Here is a 24,625-nt window from a genome sequence, read left to right as displayed (position 1 = left end):
TTGCAGTTGTCAAACATATAATGCTATATGGTGTTGTGATCTGGTGGACGGCGCTTCAAAAGTCCAACTACTGTTCAATACTCAGCCGGATTCAAAGAATGGCTTGTTTGTGCGTCACAGCTGCACTGAGGACCATACCATCTAATGCACTGAATTTAAGGCTACACCTAATGCCTCTGGACATTGTGCCGAGACAATTTGCAGCGACCACTGCTGTGAGGCTAAATGAGCTTTCTCTTTGGTCATGTGGCAGCTACGTAGACTGTGCTATCCTTGATACAATGTTCGATGTTCCAGGCAGTGTGGTACAATCTGCCTGAACAGCTTTTTATAAAAAGTACTACTATTCCTATATATATGATATGACTGGTCATAGAAGTTACATAGACTACTATACGGATGGTTCCAAACTAGAAGACCAGATGATTTTGGGTTGTTCTCTGAAAAACTAGAACTAGTCATATCGAGAAGGTTACCCGACCACTACAGTGTGTATCAAGCGGCGATCCTAACAATCAAGGAAGTAGTGCAATGGCTATGATATAATGTCATAACGCCAACTTGCATAAATATCTTCTCTGACAACCATTAAATCTCTGGAAAACGTTTTTCTGAATGCTTCTCGGCCGTCGCAAATCTCTCAACGAAATTGCTGAACAGTTCAATATTCACCTGTTCTAGGTGTCGGGCCACAGAGATATCCCAGGGAGTTGTAGTTGCGGATGAGCTTGCGAAACTAGGAACTATGCTACGCATTCCAGGAATACTGGAATCTGTGGGTATGCCTCTAGCGACATGTAAGCTAAGTTTTCAGGACCAGGCCCGAAGGACAACGAATGATAGATGGTCACAAAGTGGTGGCTGTGAGCATTCCAAAACTATGTGGGCTAATCTAGACTTGAAGAGGTCTATTGCTTTGCTGTCACTGGCTGGAACAAACATCTCAGTCATTGTGTCCGCCATGACAGGTCACAGTCTAATCGGAAAACATGCTGACAGACTGAAGGTTGCCAGTAACGACTTTCACGAAGCTGTGAGGACCTCGAGGAAGAAGAGACTATAGAACATCTGCTGTGCTTGTGTCCCACACCGGCAGTCAGTAAGAGTTCCACTTTAGGTTCTCATTTTTTTTTGAAATCTTATATGATTTAGCAAATGTGAACATTCGCCTGTTGTTGGGTTTTTTAAAGCGATCAGGATGGTTCAAAGTTAGGAACTAGGAGGCATCTTCCTTCTCCAGTTCCTGTGGTATCACAATGATCGAAGTGAGTCTGATGGCAGACTGCTACTTCAACCTATAATATGAGGCAAGGTCCTCCCCCCGAGATATCCACACAGATACTTCTTATTTAGATACATAGGTCGTTGGTGCTTGCAAATGGGCTATATCGATTCAGATTTGGATATACACAGCTCCCATATAAAGTGAACCTTCGATTTGACTTCTTGAGCCCCTAGAAAACACAATTTGTGTACAATTTAGCAACAATTTTTCAAGCTGCGTTTTGTTTTGACTAACAAATTCGTGCTAAGAATGGTGCAAATCGGTCCATAACTGATATAGCTCCCATAAAAACTGATCTTCCGCTTTGACTTATTGATGCCCTGAAAACCGCAAGTAGAAACCGATTAGGCTGTAATTCGCCCCTAGTGTTTTGTTATAACTTCCAACAACGATGGTAAGTATTTGCCTTAATTACTGTAAAACCTGATATAGCACCCATATTCGATCTCCCGATTAGTCATCTCCGACCTATAGCCTTCAATTTTTGCACATGTTTATTTTTCAACTAAGTTCATTTGAATAAATTTTTTTAGGAATCCATGGTGGTGGGTTCCGAAGATTCAGCCCGGCTGAACTTAATATATTTTTACTTTTTTCCATTATCATGGTGTAAAAGATTTTGCGAGATGAAGGTGCGAATACACTTTTATTCACTTCAGATGTGAAAGATATTTAATAGTTAGTTGCAATTTTGAAGGAAAGGCCCTATAGACTCCCAATATACACTCTCTACGCCCAAATTAAAGAAACCGCATTTCTACCATATATCCCAATTGACACCCTCAATGTTTGGTACTATAACTAAGCCCATACCGTCTGATTTATCTCTCTTATGTCCAAGGGTTTATGCGTTTAACTGCCACGCTTGTTAATCGGACCATATTTGTTTTATATCCCAGGAGTTTAGATTTAAGCGTTTGATCACTACAGTGATTTCGACGGACGGACAGACATGGCTAGATCGACTCAGATTGTCGAGTTCATCAAGAAATTTGTTTTTTTTTTGTTGTAGGCACATGTCTATATGTGGAGGTGGCGACACTCGTCTAGCTCCTATAGGTGAGTAAGCTCGTTCCGGTCTATATACGACCGAACGCCAGGGGGAACCTAAAGACCATTGGTTAATTAAGGGCACCAATGACTTTCCTTGTCATATCGAACATCATAGGCACTCAGTATTTAAACAAGAGTCGGTGCCTCCCGACCCCTCACCGAGACTCTGCGCTCGATACCGCTTATTGTCCGCGATTGCAATTTCAGCTTCTCCGTATGGAGCATTCCATTATATGAAAGCTGTGGACGCACCTGGTAGCTCGCAGCTAAGCTTCTCGTGACAACAATGAACACCATGCAGATCGGGTCTCAAAGTTCCAGCTCATAGTTATCCCACGACGGAAAAGTTGTTGTTACTGTAGCAGTGTGTTGTGTTCTATCTTTCGTCTGCTTGATTCTGTTGAATATCCGGATCGAGGAACTCTGCGACTAAAGTGGGGTGCGTCCAAAGGTATATTGGTCTGACTGGGCGGTTAAACCGGCGACGGGTATCGTACGGTCACAGGTCACAATCGGGTCACATATCCTGCTAGTTGGCACCAATCATTGCTTTGAAGAAGTTGAGGCAGCTGCATCTGCCGGATCACAAGTGAAACAAAACTATTTTGATTTGCCAGAGGATGTAAAATTCTTGAAGTGTAATAAGAGGCGGACGTTCTCCAAAGACCATATTCACCGGGTAGTTATTTACCCCCATCTACCATCGTGTCTGCCTTTCAAAGTAAAGAGAGCTGAAATTAATTTGCGTGCATTGTAATGCCTTGGTTAAAAAAAAAACAAATGGAAGTGACAGACTTCACTTTTGAACAGACGGACAGCACGTATTTCACTGATAAAAAGCAATTCTCATCCAAAAAAAAAACTAGTGCATAAAAAAAACGGAGTATATGTATGGCGCTCAACAAACTTGATGTCTCATTCTTCTGCCTGCTTTGGCTTCATATGGAACTCATCTGAGTGATGCTCATTTGCAAACAACACACGATGTCCATCGACCAAATTGAAAATCGCATCCAATGAACGAATACTAAAATTTTCGCGCATCTCTCACTCTATTGTGTATGTGCGTGTGTTTCTAGTTAAGTTTGTTTTTATGTGGCAAGCGATACAGACAATTGCTTTGGCCAAAGTGGCTATTGAGTGCCAAATTTTGGGTCTCATACATCTGCTTTGTACGTGGTCAACAAGATTTCTTTGTCAGCACCCCAAGGGTTGCCCGCAAGTGACTTAAGGACCTTGTTTCTACTTTTGAACTTATCGCAAATTGCTGTGGCATAAAAGCTGTCAAATGTGACAGCGAGTACTTTGGGACACTTGATGGGCGGAATCGTTTATCCATGATGCTACAATCGTACGCATATGATACGATCTCTAAGCCCCCTGAAGGGGGTGGAATGGACGATAGGTAGAGGATAAACACTGCCGGAGATATCACTCCGCCTTGGGAAACTCCCCGAGTCACTGAACGATGTTTAGACTTCTTAACCCTTAATTCCACAAATGTCAGGCGACCACATTGATAATTCGCAATCCAGTGTTTCAGACCTGGCTGGAGGGAAGTGTGTGCGATGTTCTTAAATAGTTTGGGATAGCTGACCGTGTCGAATGCTATCGGAAGGTCGATATTAAATGGCCTGGGCTAATTGAAGCCACAGCAAATTTGTTCGGTGATCGCTATGAAGTTTTCAAAATCCATGCTGATGCTTGGCAAATGGAAATTCTTCAACGAGGCATGGGAGGAGTAGTGCTCAAGAGTCTTGGCTACTGGTGAGAGAAGGGAGATCGGTCTGTACCAAGGTTGCGGAGTCGACCGAAGTCGAGGTTTTGAGGCCGGCACAATTATTTTTTTAATTGAATTCAGCATCATTGTTTATAATAGCGCAAGGGAAAACATTCTTATCCTCACGCAAGGATTATTCCGATGCAAAAAATTTTAGTGCTGAAACTAGCGCATTTTCAGTGCACTAGTGTAAACGAGTGCTTACTCATCCGCATACAAAGTTGCTTTTCTATATGGAATCAGTTTTGTTGTGTTTTTGGTACGACGACTAACGAATTATAAACAATTTAACGATTTTGAACAAACATGGAAGACTGAAAAACAAATCAATAAAGTGATAATGATTTCATATTTTCCATTATGCTTTACTAAATGCGCTGAATTGCATACATAGTGGAAGCGCATTCAAGTGTGACATTGAATGCGCTTCACCAGTGAATTTTACGCACCAGTAAGCGGTAAGGGGTTTGACAATTCTTACAAGGCTTCTGAAAATTGAACAATTTTTTTGCTGGGTATTGATTGGATGCTTACAGCTTCTCTGATAATCGTAACATTAGCTTCAGCCATTATAAAAATGCTGCAGAAAAGTTTCGGCATGGATTCTGCAGTGGAAACTGCAGAGGACATACTGGTGAGTGATTCATACAACTTAAGGTCTTTCGATTATACAACTGTTCTTTCTCGTTTCTACTGACAGTTGTTGAACAGTGTTAAGATGCTTAGTATTAGCACAGCAACTGTTCTGTTCATATCGAATTTTAAAACTTTTACTTCTGAACTGTGTAGCTGATCTGTTAATTAAGACAGTAGGCTTCACATTTACCAAAGAGGCCTATAAATTTCATCCATTCATCCTTTAAAGAAGACACCTCAAACAAAAAATCACAGCTTAATTTAATCGATATTAAAATCTCTTAAAGTCAGCTTATGCGAAACAAAAGCGCCATAATGACTTGAGGCAAAAAACAATTACAAGTTGACAAGAAGATCAGTTTACAAAACCAAGACGAAATTCAAGAAAAACCAAAACAAAAACAGACCACAATATCGAACAAAAAAAAAACGTCAAAGCTAAAAGGAATTCACAATTTAAGCGATCTTAATCGCAAACTACCGCTAAAGCAGAAAATTAAAACGAATTCAGAAAAGCGAAAGAACCACCGCCGGCGACAAGATTGACGAAACCAGAAACCGCAAAAATATTTTAAATATTTTAATGGGTGCAAAAGACAGCCAAACGGCCGCCGCCCTAAGTGAAAAGAGAAACGGCAAGATAAAAAATAAATTTTGATACAGCTAACGCCATCTAGTGGGGGCAGAAACTCTGTTATGTTCCAGTATACACACACGACTAAATGATGGACAGACGGAAAATCAAGCAGGCAAGCGGACAGACAGACAAACAGACAGACAGCCAGAAAAACACCACTCGCCACAATAACAATGCAAGTGATATTTTAAAATGACAAACATTCGATGCAAACATGTTTGAGTAATGCTGTTGAAAACTGGCAGCTACAAGATATTTGAAATTTTCAAACAAATACAAACAACATTGAGTGGCATAATACCAAGCCCATGAGCAGAGAGAAAGAGTCGAAACTGCTTACCCATACAAAGGCAAGTTTGGCTGAGAAAGAAAAAGAGAGAGAGATAGAGAGAGAGAGAGTGGCAGACCTGTAACTCTTGCCCATAAAATCATATGTTGCCTCCAGCAAAAATGTATGCGCAAGCGTAACAAATTGATATGATTTTATGGGAGAGCGCGAGCTAGAGAGCGATCTTACAACCATAGAGAAGAGCAAGAGCAAAAATCTCTCGCTCATGCTCTTTCATTTAGATGTGTTAGTGAGAGATACATTTGTTGGTATGTGTAAATGTTTTGGTATGGGTATATTTCCCCTACTTTTTGAGAGAGTATTTTCAGAGGCTGTTCTCTCTCTCTCTTGCTCTCTTTCCTTACCTTTGTATACCAGATTTAATCTTTTATTATTCTTTGGGATAATTTTGGGCAGATTTGATTGTTCTTTTTTGTTTTTACGAGGTTTGAGGATTTAATAGCCTCGTTTAGAGACCAGACTTCATGCCTTGCCAGCTAGCTACCTGGTGCCAGACTCACCATCATCAACAGCAGCAATAGACGGCCTCAAACAATAACAAATTTTGTAGCAAATAGCGCGCCCATTGTTTTGAGCTAAAAAGGGGCTTAGGCATTTAGCATTTAAGAAAATATTTTTTTAAACTCATTCCAACCTCAGACCTACACCATAACGGTGACAAGCGACAACTCGGCAAAAGCCATAGCAAACTAAGCAAAAAATTTATGCTTAGCCAAAATTTACAGGCTGGGTTTGACAAGCGCTGCTTTGGAAATGCTCACTCAGTCATCATTGAGGATCACTTGACAAAACACATCATGTATGGCTAGGTCTATGATGTCTGGATGGCTGGCTTTCTGCATTGATGGCTTCGAACAAAATAGCAGAGGATTAAGGGCTATTATTATTGGTGTTATTGTTTTGTTTGGGGATTGTTAAAAAGTGTTAAAGTAATACCCTCGCAAAAGAGCTGAAGAAAAACGAGATTTTTAGCAATTAATGTCTAGGCCAACAGACACATTTTGTTTTTTTTCCTGTGCTAATGTGTTTTTACAGGTTGGCCCAAAAGAGTTTCAATCATTTTGTTTGCCTTTTACTGTAAGGCCAAAGATGCTGCAAAAGAAAACAAAAATCCATCTAAAAATTTTTATGAAAAAATATGAAATAAGTAAAAATTCAATAGGGTCAAACCGAATAGAAAAGGGCCCACCATCATGGATGCTAGTTAGAATTCGACAAAGATAATTCTGTGAATTTGAGGATTCAAGTGGGCAAGTAAGCCTTCTTTCAAGGGACCCATCTACTCAAATCGTAGGATTGGCGAAATGGAAGCTGTATGTATTTTGTGGCTATTCTTATCATATTGAAGCTTCTAAGCGCTCATGTAGTCAAATCAGTAGGTCAACACGCTTTTAGGGACCTTTGTATATAACTTAAACCCAAGGCGAAGAGTCCCCATTTTTGGGGGGTGGATGGGCGGTTTCCGTATACTTGACAGCTAGTTTTATATCAAAGTCCTTCTCTATTCTCAAATACATTTCACAAAAGCCCAATATGATGCTTTTCAATCTGTATGCCCGTCCCTTTATCTCTGACATATCGCACAATAATGGAGGTCAACGTGCCACAGATGCTAGCTTGTCCGCCTATAACGCCGAAAGCCTGGGTTCACAACCTGGCGTGAATATCAGAAAGATTTTTAGCGGTGGTTACCTCCTTACTACTGCTGGATACGTTTGCAAGGCATCCCGCCATGTTAAAACTTCTCTACTAAATGGTGTTGCTATGTGGCACTCCAATCGGACTAAGCATGAACAAGTAAAAAGGCGTTAAGTTCGGCCCGGCCAAACTTTGGATACCCACCACCTCGGGTATATATGTAAACCACCTTTTATCAAAATCCGGTGAAAATTGTAAACCTATGTCCCATAGCAGTTATAAATTTGCCTTTTTAGGGCCCAAGACTTAAAATCGAGATATCGGTCTATATGACAGCTATATCCAAATCTTGATCGATCTAGACTTAATTGCAGAAATATGTGGAGGGGCTTAACGTAACACACTGTCACAAATTTCACCAAAATCGCATAATAAATGTGGCTTTTATGGGCCTAAGACCCTAAATCGGAGGATCGGTCTATATGGCAGCTATATCCAAATCTGGACCGATCTGAGCCAAATTGACTAAGGATGTCGAAGGGTCTAACACAACACACTGTCCCAAATTTCAGCAAAATCGGATAATAAATGTGGCTTTTATAGGCCCAAGACCCTAAATCGGAGAATAGGTCTATATGGCAGCTATATCCAAATCTGAACCGATATAGGCCAAATTGACAAAGGCTGTCGCAGGGCATAACACAACTGACTGTCGCAAAATTCAGCAAAATCGAATAATAAATGTGGCTTTTATGGGCCTAAGACCCTAAATCGGAGGATCGGTCTATATGGCAGCTATCTCCAAATCTGGACCGATCAGGATCAAATTGACGAAGGATGTCGAAGGGTCTAACAAAACACACTGTCCCAAATTTCAGCAAAATCGGATAATAAATGTGGCTTTTATGGGCCCAAGATCCTAAATCGGAGAATCGGTCTATATGACAGCTATATCCAAATCTGAACCGACCTATGCCAATTTGACAAAGGCTGTCGAAGGGCCTAACAAAACACCCTGTCGCAAAATTCAGCAAAATCGGATAATAAATGTGGCTTTTATGGGCCTAAAACCCTAAATCGGCTGATCGGTCTATATGGCAGCTATATCCAAATCTAAACCGATCAAGGCCAAATTGACGAAGGCTGTCGAAGGGCCTAACACAACTCACTGTCCCAAATTTCAGCAAAATCGGATAATAAATGTGGCTTTTATTGGCCTAAGACCGTAAATCGGAGGATCGGTCTATATTACAGCTATATCCAAATCTGAACCGATCTAGGCCAAATTGATAAAGGCTGTCGAAGGGCCTAACACAATTCACTGTCCCAAAATTCAGTAAACTTGAATAATAAATGTGGCTTTAAGGGCCTAACACCATAAATCGGAGGGTCGGTCTACATAGCAGCTATATCCAAACCTGGACCGATCTAGGCCAAATTGACGAATGATGTCGAAGGGCCTAACACAACTCACTGTCCCAAATTTCAGCAAAATCGGATAATAAATGTGGCTTTTTTGGGCCCAAGACCCTAAATCGGAGAATCGGTCTATATGACAGCTATAACCAAATCTGGACCGATCTGAGCCAAATTGACGAAGAATTTCGAAGGGCCTAACACAACTCACTGTCCCAAAATTCAGCAAAATCGAATAATAAATGTGGCTTTTATGGGCCTAAGACCCTAAATCGGCTGATCGGTCTATATGGCAGCTATATCCAAATCTGAACCGATCAAGGCCAAATTGACGAAGGCTGTCGAAGGGCCTAACAAAACTCACTGTCCCAAATTTCAGCAAAATCGGATAATAAATGTGGCTTTTATTGGCCTAAGACCGTAAATCGGAGGATCGGTCTATATTACAGCTATATCCAAATCTGAACCGATCTAGGCCAAATTGATAAAAGCTGTCGAAGGGCCTAACACAATTCACTGTCCCAAAATTCAGTAAACTCGAATAATAAATGTGGCTTTTATGGGCCTAAGACCCTAAATCGGCTGATCGGTCTATATGGTAGCTATATCCAAATCTGGACCGATCTGAGCCAAATTGACGAAGGATGTCGAAGGGTCTAACACAACACAGTGTCCCAAATTTCAGCAAAATCGGATGATAAATGTGGCTTTTATGGGCCTAAACCCCTAAATCTGAGGATCGGTCTATATGACAGCTATATCCAAATCTGAACCGATCTAGGCCAAATTGACAAAGGCTGTCGAAGGGCCTAACACAACTGACTGTCGCAAAATTCAGCAAAATCGAATAATAAATGTGGCTTTTATGGGCCTAAGACCCTAAATCGGAGGATCGGTCTATTTGACAGCTATATCCAAATCTGAACCGATCTATGCCATATTGACAAAGGCTGTCGAAGGGCCTAACACAACTCACTGTCCTAAATTTCAGCAAAATCGGATAATAAATGTGGATTTTATGGGCCTAAGGCCCTAAATCGGCGGATCGGTCTATATGGGGGCTACATCAATATATAGTCCCATATAGCCCATCTTCGAACTTAACCTGCTTATGGACAAAAAAAGAATCGATGCAAAGTTTCAGCTCAATATCTCTATTTTTGAAGACTGTAGCGGTTTTTAGAGGTTTAAGACACTGAAATGGCTGATCGCTCTATATGGCTGCTATATCTAAACATGGTGCGATCTGGACCATATTCGGAATGGATGACAGAAGTCCTAATCCAACTCATTGTTTTTAAATGTACTGAAATCGGATAATAAAAAAGCCGTTTATATGCTTAAGCCCTAAATCTGCTTACCGATCTATATGGCAAAAGTGTATATTGGCCGATTTGAACCATATTTGGGTTGGGTGTCGAAATCGTATAATAAATGCGTCTGTTATAGACCCAAAATCGGCAAGTCGGTCTATGTGGCAACTATATCAAAGTATACTCCCATCTGAACCATATTTGGTTCTGATATCGGTGGCCCTACTAAAACTCAATATTCTGCATTTTATCGAAATCGGGTAATAAACGCGCTTGTTATGAACTAAAGCCCCTAAATGGACAAGTCCCTATGGGAACTATATCCAATATGTTCCGATCTGGATCATATGTGGTCGAATGGTGATAGGCCTAATAAAGGTGAACTTTAATTTAATTGGCCATTACAGAAAATGTATTCCTATAGGAGAACGTAGAATAGATGTCCAAGAGCCTCGATCTTCTGCGCTCTTTTCCGTGATGCCACTCTCTATTTGGTCACTCCATCGGAGTTTTAGTCTTCCCCCTTTTCCGTATTCTATTATGGTCGCCTCATTACAGAAAATGTATTCCTCTGGGCGAACGTAGAATAGATGTCCAAGAGCCTCGATCTTCTGCGCTTTTTTCCTATCCTGGACACCCAGTTTCGAGATGTCACTCTCTACTTGGTCACTCCATCAGAGTTTTAGTCTTTCCCCTTTCCATATTCTATTATTGTCGCCTTCAAAAGACTTCTTCGCCGGAGCTTCTTTATCCATTCTGGCAATACGATGTAGCCAATGCAATCGTTACATTTTAATGCGTTTAACGATGACTATCGTTGTTATACAGCTCGTTGTTCATACAACGCCTATATTCTCCATTAATGTAAGGATTTTTCTCTCAAACACTCCAAGTACTAACTCATCTGCTTTCGCAAGTATCCATGCTTGGGAGATATACAACAGCACGGGTAGTCTTGTAATAGTGTGTATTTTCGTCTGTCGAGAGTTGGAGTTGCTGCTCATCTGCTTGCTTAATCCAAAGCAGCATCTGTTAGCCGACAACCTCAAAGTTGTAGTTCACAACTTTCTTCATTTTTTTATCTGCTCTGGTTTACTTGGCTTTGTGGAAGTTGATGTCATCCACTTTGTCTTATCTCCATTTACTGTCAAGGTTAGGTTAGGTTTAAGTGACAGTCTGCCGTCAGACTCTCTTAGACGTTTTCGTCCATTGTGATGCCGTAGGAACAGAAGAAGGAAGAAGCCTTCAAAGTAGTAGACCTCATCAAGTTAGGCCATATAGCACGTTTGGTATCAACTGTTCGCTGGATGTACGTGAGATAGAATGGCTGGACGCGACATAGAATGCAGAGGTTCCAATCATAGGTTATGCGTTTTTCTAACCATATTGCACGGATGAGCTCATGCATACGCATACGATCTTAAAAAGTTCAGCGCGCAACCCACCGGTTCCTGCTGCCTTATTGTTTTTCAGCCGAGTCACTGCTTCGTGGACCTCGTTCTGACTAGATGGTACGCATTCTATACCATCATCAGGATTTGGTTCTTTGGTATATCAATGGCCACCATCATCGGATACCAGCAGCTGGGAAAAGTTTTTTTCCATGTCCCTAATAAATTTTTTGTATCAGTTATCACATTTCTGTCTTTGCCTCGGCAGGAGGCTTCATTAGCTCCTTAGCTATCTTGGCCGTACCATGGATTCCTTGGGGGAGGCTTTCGGTACCCAAGAATGGATGTTGCGACTCTCTACTCTCGGAACGGGGAGTGCTTTCTTCAAGTAATTGGGTCAGCCGAGTGGATAATAAATATTTTTTTTGTATCAGTTATCACATTTCTGTCTTTGCCTCGGCGGGAGGATGTGCCTGTACCAAAGCCATGGGTTTTATGTCTACTCCTTTGATAGAATTTTCGGATTTCATTCTGGTACCTGAACATCTCGATTCGCTCACACTCACGTTTTTCCATTTTCCTATTGCGGAAGAGACGTTTCTCCTCTCTACTTTTCTCTCGATATCTGACTCTAAGGTTGCCCTGCATACTGTATTCTTGGCTTCAGTAGCTTCTTAGCTATCTTGGCCGTACCATGGATTCTTTGGGGGAGGCTTTCGGTACCCAAGAACGGATGTTGTGACTCTTTACAGGGAGTGCTTTGGTCAAGCAATTGGGTCAGCCGACTAGAGTATGCCGTTGCCACCTGTTAAGTTTGCAGCTTTCCGATTTCCAGCTTCAGTGCAGTGTCAGATCGTACGTTTCTTATAAGACGTGTGCGAAAGAATCGAAGCGATGTTCGCCCTTCGCAGCCATTGTATATCTAACATGCTGGTTGAATGTCTTCTACCTATCACAAGATGATCTATTTGGTTTCTCGGGTTTTGATCAGATAACAGCCATGTGGCCTTGTGAATCCTTCCATGTTGGAATCTGGTACCTCAAACCATTATTGGAAGGTTCTTCGTGTAGGCCAAATTTCCCGACTGTTGGGCCAAAGATATTTTCCTTGCTAATTTTCGCTTTAAAATATCCAGGACGATTTTAATATCATGGACGGGGCAGCGGTCGTATTCTTTCTCTAGGTGCTCGTAGAAAATATCTTTGGTCTGATCGCTTTCGGTCAGGGCAGGGGGGAAAATAAGGTTGTTAGTGAAGAATTTTGGGCTTTCTGTGGATTGTGCCTAACCTCTCATCCACCAGAGTAAGCCTGGAGACAAGGTGTTTCAATCTTCGACTAACCATAAATCCACAGCCAAATTCATGCCTCGTTTCATGGCAGCTATAATATAGGACGTCACCTTTAGGTGTTGTTGTGGAGCCCTTCCCGAGCCATCGCACTTCCTGTAGGGCAGTAATGTCTACCCTGTATTTCTCGAACACATCTGCCAGTGCGTATACTGCGCCCTCTCTATAAAGGGTGCGGACATTCCAGGTGAAGATATGTAAATTGTGGTCCTTAAAACGGGGGTTGTCAACATATCGGGATCCGGGCTTCTTACCTGACGGGAAAACTCGTGGCACATTTTTGCTCACTACCTTTAAGGGATGTGAAAGATAGCTGTACAGGTGACACCCCGGGAGGTTTGTGTTCACATTGGAGATGAAGAAAGACCAAGTTAAGCCTGGATTTTGCCAAGTTAAAACCAACCAAAACCGTAGCTTCGTTTCCAACACCCCCAAGTCACCCCCATTGTTTGATAGAGATGGAGTATAAACCGATCTTCCGATTAAAGATCTTAAGTCAACAAAAGCCTCATTAATTACCCGATCTCGTTGAAATTTGACACAGTGCACTAGACCTCTCAATATCAGCACCGAGTATGGTCCTCATACGACCTTATAAAGTAATTTGTCAACGCCGACTATATGAAAAATCCGCAATTACTTTTTGGGCAAACCAATAGATTCTAATTTAGAGCTCATTTATAAGCCGATTTAGCTGACATTTTTCTTTTCTTTGCAGAATGTAATGATGAGATGTTACAAACAGACTGACGAGATAAAAATACCTTCTATCCTATGGTGTTGGTTGGCAGAAAGAACAACACAGCTTCTCCCCAATTACCAAGCTACTCCGCCTAGCTTCCCATTAAAAACTGCCTACGAAATTGTAGATTTGTGTAACTGCAACAAAAACTTAAAAATCTAGACATCGCCTTTTTGTATCGTTAAGTCTTTTTTGGGCCCTATTAAACAGAAGCTGTAATAATAATAATATGGCCAAATACAAAGGGGCAATGGCAAGCCTACTTCATTCGTCTCCTCCAATGCCAATTTATAAACATGACAAAGCGAGAAATTTGGTTATGGTTAAGCCTCACACTTATTTATTCGCTTTAATATGTGATAGCCTTAAAAGCTTCAATCAACTTAAAAAAATGCCAATAGGTTTTGAGCTTTTAGCATATTGGTGTAATTTTGAAAATATGCGGGTTTTTTTCTGTTAACTCACTTTTAATTTTCTAGCCCATAATTTTTAGTGCTCCGTTTAACTATGAACTTAATTGCATGCATGGGTATTTGCCGAAATTTAATTCATCATAAAAATTTTAATAATATATGGTGGTTAACCATCAGTCGTTCTTTGGCATTTAGCTACTGAAAATTAGAGGATTCTTGTAATCAGTTCGATTCATAGGTTCGTGTTAAATGAGGCCACATAAATGGAGAGCAAAAAGGTTTTAATGATGATTTTACCTCAAGGCTTTCACTAGGCGGATTGGTGTTTTTTAGTGTGCAGAATTAAATTAGAAAATTAATCGATCGTGAGAATGTTTCTGGTAAGATAAGAAAAGTATGTGGATACAATATCATTGAATGGTCGGAATGCTTATTACATTATGTTTGTAAAATATTGAACAACAAGTTGTTGAAACTGTCGCTAGGTCCAAGGCAATATAGTTTACGAACTCTTGAAATCATGCTCCTACCTCATGATGGTATTGAGTTTATACCGCCCAGCTAGAATAAGCTGAGAATTACTGTAACCCAACGAAAGAGTAATAAGTCAGGAAGAGCTGCCTACCAACTGAGCTAATTGTTGTTGTTGTATCAGTGTGTATGGTTCTGTTGTTCATCCAGATCCAGGAACACTGCAAATACGGTGGGGTGGGTCCAGAGAAATCTGGGTCTAAGTCAAAGGTTTGCACAAAACCCTTCACTGGTGACTGTTTTTGCTGAACTCGTGAACGCTGAACCCACCTGTTACTGTATTTTAAGTCATTGGAGAGCCAGACATTGAAGACAGAGTAAAACGCGCGAGTTGCTGTTGAGTAATGTTGAAAAGGGACCCCCATTGGTAGTATTTTTGCTTCGAATTCATCGCCGCTACAGAGAGACATGAGAAATAACTCACTGCACACTAAGTCATATGAAAGCGTCTCGGTGTCATTTTAAAAAGATGAACTGATCACACAAATCATTGTTGTGTCTGTCTAATATAAAAAACCTACTTGGATGTGTGTGTTTACCCATGCTTTTGTCTAATCAACCACGTTGCCTTCGTTCAAATTTCGTGCTACCAAAGCAGACGACAAGAAAAATACTTTGCCTGAAGCAAAATGTACTCGAATACATGCATTGTACAACGTTCACTCACTGAAATCTGAATAAATCTTTCTTTTTTGCATTCACGCATCTCGTTGTCTTTGTGTCTTGTTATCTGTTTAACTCAAGTCTGAATTGTCTCATGGTTAGGTTAGAGTGGCAGTCCTTTACAGACTCACTTAGACAATTTTAAGTCCCTTGTGATAGCACAGTAGCGACAGACCAAGGTTTCTGGCGGGAATCGAACCCACGACCCCTGCACTGGTAATCCAAGCACTCTACCAACTCGGCTACCGGGACGCCCATTGCCTCATACAATGTTGTATTTTTAAACGAAGTGTTCACTTCTTGAAATACTCTATGCTTGTAAAAGTGTCTTGAAAGCAGAAATGAATTGGCTTGTGCAGGCCTTTGTTCGGCGTGGATTGGGTTTGACTCGACAGTTAATTAGGTGACGTGTGGTCCCCGGTTACAATCGTGACATACATCCTGCACATTGGCATCAATCCTTGACCTGTAGCAGTTGAGGCGGCTGCATCTGCCGGAACGTAATTGAGCCAGAACTACTCTGGTTTGTCGGGAGAGATCAATAGGTCAATTTCTTTAGGTGCGATGGGAGGCGGTCGTTCTTCTAGGATAACATTCACCCGGTAGCGATTCACCACATCTGCTACGGTGTCTGCATGAATGTTTGTCACAGCCGCTGGGTATGACGCTTGATCTAGAGGTTCTCTCTTGTAGATCATGAAGATAAACTTTGAGAGTTTTGGGCGGTGGATACCTACCCACAAGATGGTGATTTGGATGATCCCTGCGATAACAGGGCAGAAAATATTGCTAAGACAGCATGTAGTTATGCCTTGGAGGCCACCGTAGCGCTGAGGTTAGCAGGTCGTCCTATGATGCTGAAAGCCTGGATTCTAATCCTGACAAGAACATCCCCTTTAAGGGTTGGCAACATTTGTGGGGTACCACACCTGCATGGAGTAGTACCTCACAATTTTCCCCAAACAGGTATCGCATTGCGGCGTTTCGTTCGGACTCGACTATGAAAAAGAGACCCATTATCATTGAGCTTAAACTTGAATCGGAGCACTCATTGATACGTGAGAAGTTTGCCCCTGTTCCTTAATGGAATGTTCGTGGGAAAGTTTGCAGTTATGCCTTTGAACGGGTAGGATCTTTGTCATGTGATGAAGGTGGACCACGTGAGAACTGAGGAGACATCCCGTCGCAGTTCGTAGACAGGCATTCTGACAGGTCTGAATATTATTCCACTGCGTGTCACATGGCTGACGAAACCGCACTGGCGCTGCATAACCCAGGTGACTTGAGGACCTTGTTTCCATTTCTGATCTTATGGCAAATTGCAAAGGCATGCGAGGAGAATGTGTAAGGGCTGTCAAATGTCACACCAAGTATTGTGGGACACTTGTCACTCGAAATCGTTACACCATCAACTTTCACATTCAGCTCTTTACCATGCTCATGTAGTTAACCATGTAGCTGAAGATTTGGTGGCAAATATCTTTAGATCTCTCGCAGCGAAATAAACAGCAAGTTCGTTGAAGTAGACGTTTAACCCATACCAGACGTCAACAATAAGTTAAAGGCTTGATGACATGATCGTACATCGTCCGCATACAGAGATAAAAAATTTAAAAAACAACAACTTTTGGTGAAAAAACAACGACAAAACTTGTTTATTTTCCTGCAACAATTTCTTTTGAATACCAACGACCCAAAGTAAAAAATTTGTTCAGTTTCGAGATTTTTGCCTGATAGGGCGAAGATCATTAAATTTTAAAAGTCGAACCGTCGAGCCGGAGTCTGAGTTCGGTTGAGCGTTGAGCACGTTTGCCCCGACTTTGAACCGCTCTCCGACTCCGGCTTAATACTTCGACGCCAACTTAGTTTCTTTCCCGAGCTTGGATTCGAGGGTTGGACTCCTGGTCTGTACGACTCCCCTTATCCGGTCCTTCCAGGCTTAAGCAGCGGGGTCAGACGAGTCCAAACGAAACACCGCAATGTGACTGGGTCTATCTTCCATACATTGGATATAAAAAATGTGCTCAAAGACAGGTAGAGGACAGTTGCAAGGCACTCCACTCTAGGCAGATTCTGATTCTTCAGCTTCAGTGTAGAGATTACGTCGGTGCCCAAAGCCCTGCGTGATTTAACGCTGCAGACGACATTTGCAGCTTCGCCAACTGTAAATTATGATGGCTGTCCATCGGCCACGGATACAACGAATGGGTCTGCTCCTAGGCTTGTCACAACCTACCGAAACTCTTCGGGTCAGTCGCAGCTATGTCACCAAAAGTGACTGAGGTCATGTCAACCCTTCCTTAGAGGTTCGAGAGTTACTTAACAGAAGACTACAGTTTGACTAAACCGTTATCTAAGTTACATAGCTTCATGTGTTTCTCCCACCGTAAATGCGAATCCTGGAGAAAACATCAGAAAAAGGTTTTCAGCGATTGTTACCCCTTCCTAATGCTGGTGAGGTTCTATACCAAACTTCTCCCCAAAGAGGTGTTGAACTGCGGCTCGGCGTTCGGACTCGGCTATAAAAAGGAAACCCTTTATAATTGAGCCTAAACTTGAATGGGACAGCACTCTGCACGCTGCTAACAATATGTTCTTCTGACTCAAAAAATCTACTATATCGTCGATCTTGCTTCGGAGATCATTGCAATTCAGCTGCAAGTAGGGTATACTTTTCGACATTGGCCCTGCAGTATTGGGACTGGGTTGTTGCTGTTGCATATATTAACGCACGGGATCGGTTGGAGGGGACATATAGTTCCACGACAAGGACACCAAAGGCGACGTCAACGACGCTTATAACCCTTTGCTGTCTATGTTCGCACATCTTGGAACATAATCAGCACGACTATACACCCATTGACGTAAGGGCAGAGCAAGCTCGGAAATGCACCCACTCCATGCACCAGTTACACCTCACAGAAGCCGGTGGGATGTAACTGGGAACAGAACCGCAAACCAAACTGAACCAGGGTCCGAGGCTACCTTCAATCCCTACATGGACCAGAAGCGTGACATGGCGAAGAAAAGGGCGAACACGGCGGCACGCTGATAAGGTACTATATGCAGCAACTTTTTTTTATCTACCACCTACTGAAGAATAACATTCTTTTCCATCGCTTTCAATACATTACAGAGTGACATATGTGAAAGATTTCGATCTTATTTGACCATGGGATAATTGGCCAATCAACGTGGCTTTAATCAGGCAAATCCACCAACGACCAAATAATAATACTATGCCAGATCCTGAAAAAGACAAGTGGGAGTTTTATATACCTTCAAAACTTTGCAGCTTGACCATATACCAACACTTTCATCAAATAACATTGGGAATAACAGCACTGCACAACCCCTATTAAGGGAAGATATACAACAAATCTCACATTTTAAAGTTTTGATTATAAAATATAGAGATTGTCCTTACCCATCTCGTGTTCCGCTCCCCCTTGAACCCCAAGTGTGAAGTTCACCAAGTCATACAATTACATACATAAAGTCAAGTGCTGATATCCAGCATCAACTATTCGCATAGCTATACACTTGACATTCTGGGGCTTTAGCATATTTTAATATCAATGGGAGAAAACAACGGGAGCAACAGCAAAAACACTAGAATCCGCTGTCATTATGGTGGTTTGTTTTCATTTGTTTTATTAAAAAATGCATTCATTCCTGTTGTTTTGAGTCAAGAGAAATTTGAACGATTTATTGATGCATGCAACGCAATGCATTTGCAATTTTAAGTCCCTGATAAGAGGCCAAAGAAGTCGCATAGAAACGAAGGAGTTCCATGAAGCAATCTCAAGAAACTCCCCGTTGATCACCGTGGCATACTGGGGAATGCCAACAGTAGCACAATTCTAGATGTTGCATACTTTGCCATAACTATCAGTAACAACACCGGCATTGGACTGCCGTCACCTCCATTCCCGGCCTGCCCCATTGCATCGCCTCTGAAATGATGTTGGCGATGATGATGATGGAGACGATGCGCTGCATTGCTATGAATATGCAGTGCTGAGTAGCATTGAACTCTCTATGGTGTTGCTGCCGCTTTCGTTTGCTGTTGCACGATATGGAAAATCGTATCAACGCATATTTTATTTTTCTCCACATCTATTCCACAGAATGTGTGAAAAAGTGTGGAAAATATGCGTGGCTCTGGATCGTAGCACCCAATAATAAAACTACGTCAATAACTGCCACTGTTATAGGTGGCGGCTCTCGTTGAGGCTATGCCGTAGTTGTTCCAAAAAAAAAAACACGACACATGAAATGAAATAAAGGCGGGCGGTGGCATGATGGTACTGATGCCACTTTTGTTGACATGCCACACATTTGTTTACCCACCATGTTATCGGATTGTCAGCTTTGGCACAATTTGTCCTCAAGCTCAAATCCCACAATAAAATTAAGAAACATCAGCACATCCTTCGCAAAAGTTATGGATTAAACATTTTACCTGATTTTGTTCTGGTTGGAAATACAACTGAAAAGAAAATGAAAAAGGTTTTTGTAAAAAGTAGCTTCTAAATAGTTTAAAAAATATACAAAATGGTGTAAATTAGTTTAACTGAGCCACAAATTGCAATCTTTTAATTTTTTTTGTATACCGATCTGCCCATGTAGGGATAAAACCTCAAAAAACCGCATTTATTAATCGTTTTAGCCAAAATGAAGACAAGTGAGGTACACCGACTTCACCGATATCCGAACCGAATATAACCCACATTGCACCATATATAAATACTCAGATCAGCCTTAAATCCATAAAAAATTCGTATATTATCTGATTGCGCCGAAATTTCGCCGAGTTTCGTTAGTCACCTCGGCATTTTGCCGAATTTGTGATTCAGTTTTTAATTTTTTTTTTGCCAAATAGTGCTCAAAAATCCCTAGAAAGAAATTGATAGAGGTAGGGCCTTGACATTATGCACATCATCTCGATAACACCTCAACAGTAGCCGTTTCAAATTTCAACGAGTTGTCTCTATCTGTTCTCATAGGGCATAATTTTTACTAGTTTTTTTTTTCGATTCTATTCCACTGTGTGACCCATGATGGCCACTTTGATTAAGGCCTTGTAATCAATAGATTAACGCTTTTGAGTTCATCTAGCACCTAAAAGAAAAAGGAACCTTGGGATAGTGCACGACATTGGCATAGGAAATGAAAACTGTCCTCTGTCGTGTCCAAATCTGATACCAGCGGCAGATATCATAATGACATGTGTTTACATAACTTATGGTGTCCAGCTATAATCTCAAAGACTCCACTTAAATGCTTCTTCTGCATTGACATCGTTGGCTTTGGACGTCCCGTTTTGAGCGCACCACCGTGATCACCTTCAAAAGACTACTACTTCTTCATCCATTCTGACAACATGGCCGGACTCTCGCTAAAAATATTTTGCAAATTGCTCATTTTGCCCACGAACATTCCTAAAAATATGAATTTCCCATATCCATAGACACACAAGCTCTGCTGCTACAGAAACTACTCTTTACGGATCTTTCAAGCAGGTGTATGCTTGAAAGATCCGTAAAGAGTGGTTGATTTCGAGTGGGGTACAAAAGATACCTCACCCTGTTCCATTCTCACTCTGCAATCCATTTGTAAAAACCTGAAAACCCCAAACTCCCTTTTTGCCACTTTGCCAGGGTAGGTAATCTTATGCGCAGACCGTTATCCACCACGTCCATACCTATCTGGAAGTCTGAGAGACCACCATGGTATCCTATCCAAAAATTGCAAATTTTGCCCATGAATATTCCACTAAGGAACAGGGGCAAACTTCTAAACTTCTCACACATCAATGAGTGCAGTCCGATTCAAGTTTAAACTCAATGATAAGGGGCCTTCTTTTTATAGCCGAGTCCGAACGGCGTGCCGCGGTGCGACACCTCTTTGGAGAGAAGTTTTACATGGCATAGCACCTCGCAAATGTTGCCAGCATTATTAGGGAAAAACCACCGCAGAAAGTTTTGCCTGATGGTCTCGCCAGGATTCGAACCCAGGCGTTCAGCGTCATAGGCGGACATGCTAACCTCTCCGCTACGGTGGTCTCCCTATGTGGTGGTATCCTATCCACTGTAGATAAATGTCCAGCCGGTGATCCACGAATTAAGTCAAGCTGCGAGAATCTGAGAGGGTCCTTTCAGCTTTTTTCCTTATAAACAAGCCCATAGGCTGAATTCCCAACATAACCTCTAATGACCCAGTTGCAGTCGTTGCACAAATCTTTATTGGACCCTATTCACCCTTTTAAGGTTTCAAGGTTACAGAGATGTGACATAAAATCCATAACAAGCTACCAGATGTGGCAGCCATATGGAAGGACATGCCACCCCTCCGGCAATGCATAAGTCTGCCCCTTAAACCTCACTTGCTCTCTGAGAGCTTCTCACACGAATATAATGCCGCAAGGGGATTTCTAAACTTTACTCCATGTTCAGTCTCCAATCCAGTTTGCTTTCCAGAATCGAGCCTGAAATCTTCGCCCACTGCTATAACTGTAAGTCATACTCTGAAGAGTGGGTAAACAAGACCAATTCCGTTTTCAACCACCTTCACACCCACACCTGTCACCCATACAGCAACGTAAACAAACGCACCATCCAAAACCTCTGAACCAGTTTCCGAAAACCCCCTGTGATGAGAATAACGCTCAAACTCAAACACCCATCTTCTTCAATACCTTAAGAAGACCGTCCATCACGAGGTCCCATATTGCCATGATCGTTCAAAATGCCCATTTGCATGGGTTTTCGGGTAGGTGCGGCCCCCTAGTTACTTGGACCAAATTTTTAATATCAAATTCATTTTCTACTATCGAATACCTTTCATTTGAGTCATATATTGTAACTATCGGTTCACTTTTATGTTTGGGTGGTGATTTTGGGGTAAGGGGGAGGGTCCGCCCCCTTCCGATATTAACACATTACATAGCCTATTGCTCCTCCTGAAACTGTGTCTAAATACCTCAATGTGATGAAAATAACGCACAAACTCAAACATTCATTTTCTTCAATACCTTAAGAAGACCGTCCATCACGAGGTCCCATATTGCCATAATCGTTCAAAATGCCCATTTGCATGGGTTTTTGGGTCGGTGCGGCCCCCTAGTTACTTGGACCAAATTTTTAATATCAAATTCATGATCTACTATCGAATACCTTTCATTTGAGTCATATATTGTACTCATCGGTTCACTTTTATATTTAGGTGGTGCTTTTGGTGTTAAGGGGGAGGATCCGCCCCCTTCCCATATCAACACATTACATAGCCTATTGCTCCTCCTGAAACTGTGTCTAAATACCTCAATGTGATGAGAATAACGGACAAACTCAAACACTCATTTCTTCAATAACCCATATTACCCATATTACCATATTACCTTGACCGTTCAAAATGCTCATTTGCATGGGTTTCCGGGTAGGCGCGGCCCCCTAGTTACCAAATTTTTAATATCAAATTCATGATCTACTATCGAATACCTTTCATTTGAGTCATATATTGTACCCATCGGTTCACTTTTATGTTTGGGTGGTGATTTTGAGGTAAGGGGGAGGGTCCGCCCCCTTCTGATATCAACACATTACATAGCCTATTGGTCCTTCCTGACCGTAATCTACCTCCTAATACCCATTTATTTGAATTCCCTATTGTCACTGTCGTTCATTATGACTATTTGAGGGTGTTTTGGGTCGGGTCCCTAGATACCTGGACCAAATGTTTGTTATCAAATTAGTAGTCTACTTCCGCATACCATTCATTTAAATCCCATATCGTTCCGATAGGTCCTTTTTCATTTTTGGTAGGTGGTGAGGCTCCTCCCCTACGGTCCACTTTTATTTTTGGGTGGTGCTATTGGGTCCGCCCCTTTATGAAATGGGAACGGATACACTTGGGTGCAGCTAGATCTCTTCGCGCTGTTTAGCTGCTATCTCACCCCTAGTGACAGTATCGAGGCAAAACTTGATTAGATCGGAGACACAATGCGAAGATTAAACGGGTATAACATAGTAGCTCACGATTTCAACTCTCGAGCCATGCCAACGAATAACTCAAGAGAAAGACGATTTCTAGGCATGGCCGCACGAATTGGTTTACTCGTTGCAAACACTGGAAACGTGCCAACCAATAGGCCGAGGAAATTATCCGGGATACTACAGAGTGGATTGTACTAGAAATTTACACAGCTAATGAGCACAAGTACGCGAAAGAGGACCGTGAACGAGCTCGATACTTCGAAACTCCTAGCGGAAATTGACAGGCAAGCCCAGCGGTCAGATCAGATTGAACAAGACGCTCCGTCGACAGTGGGGCGAATGATGGGCATCATAGAGAACGGATGCAAAAAAATCCATGCCAAGACTCAGAAGGACGAGGGGAAATAGAACCGCAGTACACTGGTGGAAGGATGCTAAGACGTAGATAAATGATAGCTCGCCGCAGAAGCACGACTGAGACGGAGGCAAGGAGGCAAAAAAGTTACTCGCTGCCGTAATGGAAAGCCGCAAAAAAGAAAAGTGGGAGGAATCAAGAGGAGAAATAAACCGAAACCCAGGAAACCTCGAATACAAAATTGTGATGGAAAAATTCCGCACAAGGAACCCAACAGCGGTGATGGCGGAACTCCCTCTTTCCCCTACACGACCATAGAGAAAATTAAGTTTATGAAGAGCCCCCTGACAACATTAACCCGTTTACGATAGATTGGCTAAGGAATGCAGCTCGCAGCCTTCAGACCAGAAAAGCCACTGGTCCGACGGAATACCGGCCGAGGTCATCAGGCAGATAGCAGAAAACAGACTGGAATTTCTTCTGAAAATGTTTAACCGGTGCCATACAGACTATTCTGTATGCTGGATACGGCCGGAAAGCTTTTGGAGCGACTTATAAAGCCACGGCTCCAGGACATCATTGAGGGAGATGGACTATTACTAAGACAACATGGCTTCTGGACAGAAATGTCCACGATCGGAGCTCTCAGAGATGTGGTGGAGATAGTAGAGGCGGCAAGGCAAAGGAACCATAACTCCAGGCCGATTGTCTTCTTGGCCACATTGGATGTGAAAAACGCATTTAATGGCCTCAAATGGTATGACGTACTCCAAACGCTCAGAGAGGAATGTAATATCCCGGCGTATCTGATGACAATAATGAGAAGTTACCAGCGTGAAAGAGTATTTACTTATGTTGTTTAGCCACATTTTCATGTGGAGGGGGCGATCCCCGTCAAGCTCCTGTAGGTGAGTTCCGGTCCAAAGGACCGCTCGCCGCAGATACAGGGTGGTTATTTAAAGGCGCGACTGGTTAAGTCCCCGACTGCCGTTACAGCTACTCCGTATGGAGCATTCCACTATCCGCAACCTGTGGACGCGCCTGGTAGCTCGCAGTTAAGCTTCTCGTGACAGTAATGAACA

Source organism: Stomoxys calcitrans, chromosome 5 (genome assembly GCF_963082655.1).
Source record: "Stomoxys calcitrans chromosome 5, idStoCalc2.1, whole genome shotgun sequence".
Lineage (NCBI taxonomy): Eukaryota > Metazoa > Arthropoda > Insecta > Diptera > Muscidae > Stomoxys > Stomoxys calcitrans.
The sequence above is the reverse complement of the archived record's forward strand: the minus strand, read 5'-3'. Positions refer to the sequence as shown.